Source organism: Homarus americanus, unplaced genomic scaffold (genome assembly GCF_018991925.1).
Source record: "Homarus americanus isolate GMGI-L3 unplaced genomic scaffold, GMGI_Hamer_2.0 scaffold51859, whole genome shotgun sequence".
Lineage (NCBI taxonomy): Eukaryota > Metazoa > Arthropoda > Malacostraca > Decapoda > Nephropidae > Homarus > Homarus americanus.
In genome coordinates, this window is record NW_024711292.1 from 4,965,997 (window position 1) to 4,974,434 (window position 8,438).

Below are 8,438 nucleotides of genomic sequence, written 5' to 3' on the forward strand. Positions count from 1 at the left end.
TGGTCTTAGATATCGGGAAGGATGTGTGTGTGTGTGTGTGTGTGTGTACAGTCGCAGAAACATACACGTGTTTGCCAAGTGTCAGGGTGATAAACAACAAACAACACTCACCAATTGTCCCACGGCTGAGCACCTGAGTCGTCACCTTCCGTCCACCACTACTCAGTTGTTTCCAGATCACTCACCACATTGCTTCCTCGATAGAATTTGCTATCACTTGATTCGCCAGATAATACACAACAGTTCACAGTGTAGAGTAGCTATGCAAATCCGGATAAAATCGTAAAAATCACAGCACAAACTTGTAAACACGGAGGAGTGCACGTCACACGGCCGACTGCACACAGCGTAATATCAACAAGCTGGGTAAGCCACGCCCCCTTTACCTATGATTGGTAAGTGCTTCTGACGTCATTTAAAACACCTGAGCATCGTGTGATTTAGTGATAAAGATCTATTATAATATCTTTCAACGGATAAATATAATTATTAATTTAAATTGGTACAGTAATGTATATTATATATACATGCTAATTTTATAGTATAGCTAATGATTTAAAGATATTATATACAATTTAAATTATACAGAAATCTTATTTTCCTGGCAATTCAACCGATATTTCAACGAGTAATGGTGGGGAAATTAAACCGGATTTGGAGAACTCTTAAAATTTCATTAGTATCCGTAAAACATTTAATTTTCTCTGATGAATCATTGTTTATCTGTCGATCAGCTGACTGCAACGAATCGGCAGGAAATATTCGATAACTTTCGTAAAACTATCGTCAATTTTATCTTTACCTTTACAAATACAGTAATAATATTAATAGATTCCCTGTATACAAGTTACAAAAAAATATGGTGTTTCAATAATGCAACAGCTGGTGTGAATTTCCTTAAAATTTTAATGGTTGATGGCCAATAAGCGCTTGAAGACCTGAGTTGTTGAAGAGCAGCAATACATTATGACATCAATAATTCAGAAAGTGATTCATTTATCCCAAATTTAATGATTTTTGGTCATTGACTAACCAATAGTTTTGTCTGCCGAAAGTCCACACGTGTGTGGGCATTATATTAGCGGTTAACTATACTTTATTTAGCTTTACTCATAGTAAATTATGCATGACATATTATACATTCAAACAATGCAAATATATTAAACATTACTACGCATTACACATACCATATGTTAAACATGTACACAAATATATCACACAATATGAATGCAATATTACATTTCATTACACGTTACATATCACTGCATATTGTGACATATAACGTATATTAAAATTATGGTGAATTTGACATACATTAAATATTATTACACAATATGGTAGAACAAGCTTCAGTGCCCGAACGCTAGTTTTCACTGTACAGTACTTCTTAATATTAAAAACTTTCGCCTGCAAGTTGTATGTACAGTACAGTCACTTCCTCCCGAACCATGAACCCCTCGTGAACCCGAAGCAGTATAGACACTAATGCATTATTCTGTCCATCAATGCTTCGGATTCACGAGTCTGAATCTCGGGGTCCGTGGTTCAGGAGAGGCGACAGTACTTTCGTGGGCGACTGTACTGTACAGTCACCCAAAAAGTATCGTATTTTTCTGGACGAATAGTTACGTCAAGGAATATCTAATAAGGAAATATAACTCCCGAAGAATAGTGTGATAGCAATTACGCCTGTTTTAGTTACTCGTTTTGGCGTAAGGTGGCACCACTGCGCCAGCTGCCGTCTGTTTTCTGTATATCTTGAAATCTTCAGAATAATAATTTTGCTTTTATTTTTTTCAGTGGAACGCAAATTTGTGAAACAGTAACAGAAGTTAATTAAAAATGCAAAAAACAGAGCTTTTCATTAGAATATTGCATGAATAAATCGTGCAGTTTAAATTATTGCATATTTTCAATCGAAATAATTACAACAGATTTTCACTCAGAGACGTTCAGGAATAATTTATGTTATAAAACGGACGTTACGGTGAATAGCTATACATTAATTGCGTTACGCTGAATATGTTTCTAATACAAAATATCAATTGATATAACATTCATACTCACCACGTTTATATCATCCCTTTACTGAATATGTAAATAAATATTTTCCATATTCACCGCCTCGATGGATGATCACTGATCGGCCTGTTAGCCACTTGGGTGGTCGGCCACGTTACGCACTGTTGGTAAGTACTGGGCATGTACTGGCTCCTGAATGTATCTGAACCTGGTCCAGTGTTGGTCAAGTCTGGTGTTGAAAGAGCTCACATTCGGTGCCGTCACAACACTCTCTGGTAGATTGTTCCAAGAGTTCCCAGCTTTCACTCGGAGAAAGTTTACCCTTACAGTTTCCTGAACTTGGGGCTTCATCAACCCAGGTTGGGATCCCTGTTTTTCCAATATTCATAAGGTACGGTGGAATAACAGCTGATTCCCACTACCATACACCCACACTACCATACTCCCACACTACCATACCCCACACTACCATACACCCACACTACCATACCCCACACCGCCATACCCCACACCACCACTCCACACATACACCCACACTACCACACCCCACACCAACCCCACACCACCATACCCCACACTACCATACCCCACACTACCATACCCCACACCACCACACTCCCACACCACCATACCCCACACCACCATACCCCACACCACATCCACACATACTCCCACACCACCATACACCCCACACTACCACACACTGCCATACTCCCACACCACCATACTCCCACACTACCATACCCCACACTACCATACCCCACACTACCATACCCCACACACCATATCCCCACACCACCACACCCCACACCACCACACCCACCATCATACACCCACACTACCACACACCCACACTACCATACACCCACACTACCATACTCCCACACTACCACCACACTCACCATACTCCCACACTACCATACCCCCAACCATACTCCCACACCACCATGCTCCCACACTACCATACTCCCCACACCACCATACCCCACACTACCATACACCCACACTACCATATCCCACACACTACCATACACCCACACTACCATACTCCCACACCACCACACCCCACACTACCATACCCCACACCACCACACACACCCACACTACCATACCCCACACTACCATACACCCACACTATCACACACCCACACTACCAGACCCCACACTACCATACCCCACACTACCATACACCCACACTATCATACACCCACACTACCAGACTCCACACCACACTCCCACACTACCATACACCTACACTATGATACACCCACACACCATACACCCACACTACCATACTCCCACACCACCATACACCCACACAATCATACACCCACACTACCAGACTCCCACACCACCATACTCCCCACACTACCATACACCCACACTACCATACTCCCACACTACCATACACCTACACTACACACACCCACACTACCACACCCACACTACCATACACTCACACTACCATACTCCCCACACTACCATACTCCCACACACCATACACCCACACTATCATACACCCACACTACATACACCCACACTACCATACTCCCACACTACCATACTCCCCACACTACCATACTCCCACACTACCATACTCCCACACTCACATACTCCCACACTGCCATACTCCCACTCACCATACACCCACACTACCATACTCCCACACTACCATACTCCCACACTACCATACTCCCACACTGCCATACTTCCACACACCATACACCCATACCATACCCCACACTACCATATCCCTACCATACACCCACACTACCATACACCCACACTACCATACTCCCACACTCCTACACTACCACTTGCGCTGTTTGCCTCCTTTTTATCTGTTATCTTTGAAAGCAGAATTATTGTCCTCATTAGACTTACTTATGGAAAAACTTCAGCAAACTTCATGAAATTTTAGTAAAAACTTATGCCATTACAGGAAAACCTAAGGAATTTATAGGAAAATTTCAGGAAACCCCTGGAAATATATTAAGGAAAATCCCATGATTTTTGATAGACCAGAAGCTTTCAGGAAAACTTCAGGAAATTTTATGAACTTCGGGAAAACTGGGATGGAGGCGCGTGGGATGAGGAAGAGGCAGAAAGGCAAAACAGGAAAGACAGAGAGAGGAGAGGAAAAAGAGGAGGAGGTGAGAGAAAAGAGAAGAGGCAGGTGTGAGGAAAGAGAAGAGGCAGGTGAGGAAAGAGAGAGTGAGAGGAAGAGAAGAGGCAGGTGTGAGGAAAGAGAAGAGGCAGGTGAGAAGAAAAAGAAGAGGCAGGTGTGAGGAAAGAGAAGAGGCAGGTGAGAGAGGATAGAAAGCACGTGGGAAATAAAGAGATGTTAGAGAGGACAGATGGGAAAAAAAAGGGAAAGCAAATGGGAAAGGAAGGGTTAGCAGGAGGGAGGCAGGTAAGAAAGAAAGGGCTAACAGAAGGCAGGTGGGAGAGAAAGGGCTAGCAGAAGGCAAGTGGGAAAGAAAGGGTTAGCAAGAGGGAAGCAGGTAAGAAAGAAAGGGCTAGCAGAAGGCAAGTGGAAAGGGAAGGGTTAGCAAGAGGAAGCAGAAGAAAGAAAGGCTAACAGAAGGCAGGTGGGAGAGAAAGGCTAGCAAAAGGCAGGTGGGAATAGTATAAAGAACAGGTATATGTGTAAGAGGCAGGTGGGGGAGAGGGCTGGAAAGCAGGTGAGGGAGGGAGGGGGAGGGTGGAAGGGGAAGGAAGGAAGGGAGGGTGTAAGGGTAAGGAGAGGGAGGGGTAAGATCTGTCAGCACCTGGTTCCTCTTCCTGAGTGATTCGTGTGTAGTATCGGAAAGCTGGAAATAAACGAAACAGCAGGCCCAACCTTCCGACGTGTGTGTGAGAGACAGAGCAAGGAGGTGGTGGATGAGGGGGGGGGTTATGAGAGTCTCGGTTTTATTGGGGTTTTATTTTCTTCTCCGTGGTTTTGCTTGGTTTATTATTACTATTTTTTTTGTCTCTTATTTACACTCTCTCTCTCTCTCAGGGATGTTCACTAGCCTCTCACACTTACACGAATTTATGGATTAATTAACAAGTTTCTTTCATGGGTTTTTCCCTCTTCATCCCGGGGAAAGTCGGAAATAAGATCTTCCCTATTTTCACCAGGGAAGGGGTGGAAGGTAAGGAAGTAGATCTAGAGGCGGCTACCAATCTGAATCCGGGACTAAATGTGTCTCTGCCATATAGCCAGTTACGTTGTAGATTGTTTACATAATAAATGGTCTTCCAGCGCACGAGTTCGATTTGATCTTAGTACGCATGCGCAGTGAGTCAGCGTGAGATTTAGTAAACATTTCACATCTAACTTAAGAACGTCACCATTCACTATTATCTACTACCACACTACCACATCTTTACCACCATGCACTTATACACAAAAACAACATCGCTATACCTTCACCACACACCATCACACCACCACCACACACCACTACACCATCATACACCACAATGGGGTCTGATGAACACCTTGTGGCTCCACTCTGTAATCTTTGCGCTACAGATCACAGGATGATCATCGTATGGGGTGCACTATAAACTAGCGGCTGACCACTGCAAAATTTTAATTCTAATTTACCACCACACCACCTCTACCACCCCCGCACCACCACACCTCTACCACACCTCCACACCACATCCATCCTCCCAGCTTGTCACATCTGATTTTTTTTTTGCTTCCACACTTAAATGATTTTTTTTATGTGATAAGAATTAAAAGCAGAAGGATTTTCACCCGACTGTCTCTTACTTTGACACATTCTCTCAAGGGTTTGTGTATATACCAGAGCCGACAGCCACCTCGTATATACCCGAAGCAAATTTACACTTGTGGTTAATTCTACTGAGATCCTGAACCAACAGCACTCGAAGATGGAGCTCTGTTATTATTGTTATTATTGCTATTATTATTATTATTATTATTATTATTATTATTATTATTATTATTATTATTATTATTATTATTATTATTATTATTATTATTATTATTATTATTATTATTATTATTATTTATTATTTATATATATTATTATTATTATTTATTATTATTATTATTATTATTATTATTATTATTACACTATTAATTTTTATTACACAATTCGACGTCTATCCAATTTTCTAAAGTGTTTATACAAATCATACATAAATTTGTCCACAATACGAGATACATTTTAGGTTCTTTATTATCGTGTTGATTTAATATGATTCGGAAAAAAAAATATATATATATGTATATATATATATATATATATATATAAACAAGTTTATCGAAAAAACGAAAAAACAAATTAAAATCGAAAATGTTAGATTTAATTTTAACAATACAAAAAAAATCGATTACGTAATTATGTCGCTAAATCCGATTTTGCGACTGGTGGAACAAGCTGTTGGAAAGTAAAAACCTGAAACGTGAAAAAGGCCGATTTTTTGTTTAGTTTCTATTATAATCCATTTATATTGTTTTTATCCATGCAAAACGAACTCGATTAGTTATGTCAACTAAATCCGATTTTGTAAAAGGGTGAAAAACAATGGGAAGTTAAAGCAGAAATAACTATGAGAAAAAAGAAGACAGAATTTTTTTTTTATATATACGTTCGTAAGATGAATATTTCTCGTAACTGAAGATACGAGCACAGACTTAAATACTTGACTTACGAGAAGAAAAAAAAGTACCCTAAAACTACATACGTTCACTTAACACCCTGCAGCTAGAAGACAAAATTATCGTACAGAAATTTTAGAAAGATTGTGAAGATATTTATCCTGGCTGTGCATCTGGACCCTGGAGACGGAGGTTGTCAGGTGAGTGTGATTAACAGGTGTGGTCAGAACTGCCTCCTACCTGTGATGGCCAATCTCCCGGAAGAGTGACTGGCTCGTGAGTGGTTCGCAGACTCCACACCGACAGACAGACAGACAGACAGGCAGAGAGTGGGGGGAGGAGGGGGGTGCAGTGTTCGGTCAATACACCTTGAATCCGTTTGTATGTCCGTCCGCTGGTAAGTTCTTCAGTCAGTGTGTCCGTCCGTGAGTTGTGAACGTGATAATCTCGATAACCTTAATAGATAGATAGATAGATAGACAGATAGATAGATAGATAGATAGATAGATAGATAGATAGATAGATGGGGTTCACATTAATTCAGCAAATTACAAAGACAGTGGAGGCATAGAAAGAATAAAAGAAATCGAATTCAAAGTAGAAACTAATAAAAGAAGAATAAATAATCAACCAACATTACAGGTAAAACACGGAGAACTTTAGACAGGTATAAGATCTGAATTAACTGCACACTGAAAACTAATCGTATAATTGACCTCTCGTGACATGACCTCCTCCTTCAAGAAGTGGATACATCTGTAGTTGGTTTTTTTGGTGTTGTGTGTCTGTTTCCTGTTGTGACACCCGCCTTCTGAAAGCAGTGCCTGGCTCAAGCTGGGGATCAAGGAGATGTTGTCTGAGGCTCGGGTGAACTTAGTGCCGCTTGTAATAAAAGGTCTTTTTTTATTTTTATTTATCATTTTTTTTTTGGGGGGACGAGTGTGAGAAGAACGTGTGTTACTTAGCTTACTCTAGGGCTCATGTGACGCGCTCTTTTGTTTGTATTGGTTTAGCTTTTGTTTAGATTCTTCGTTAATGTTTTTTTTTTCCTCTATCTCTTTATCTTTGGGTTTTTATGTCTCTGTCACTGTCTCTCTCTCAAACAGCATGCCCTTGGAATTATTGTACAGTAAATGAGACAAACTTCGTCGGTATCCTTCGTGTCAAACTATTGCAGCGCATTAAACCCCTCAGAACCCTTGTTGGTAAGAGCTATGAAATTAACATCACCTATGCTCATACTTTCTATCTTCACTTCATTCAATCTGCAGTTGACTATCATGCTCTCCATCTTGTTACTATTCCCTTTAAACCAAATGATAATTCCAGGCTGCCCAAATCTACCAGAATTGCAAACATGAGGGAAAAACTCGGGCTGTCCTCCCTATCTAAGAGGATAGCTCTACTTAATACCATGTTTTGTGTCAAGCTTTTGACGAATAATGGTCCCCAAACTACAGCTCAAACTGAGTTGATGTTCTTTCTAAGTATTCCAGACTATCTCGCTAACCTTCCACAAAAGACTCTCTTTGGGGCGTGGCTTCATAAAAGTGATGAAGATCTCTTGACACTGAATGTTCCAATCACCCCAGACGAAGCCTTTAATGCCATTCCTCCTTGGCTGGATATAACAGTTCCTATTAATTACACTCCTGTTAGTATTAAGCAAATGTTAAACACCGATGTGGTGAGATGTATTACACTAGAATGTATTAACAGACACACAGAGAGTATTAAATCAAGTGAATGTTATGCTTTTACTAGTGGTTCTGTGCAGACAAACACAGGTAGA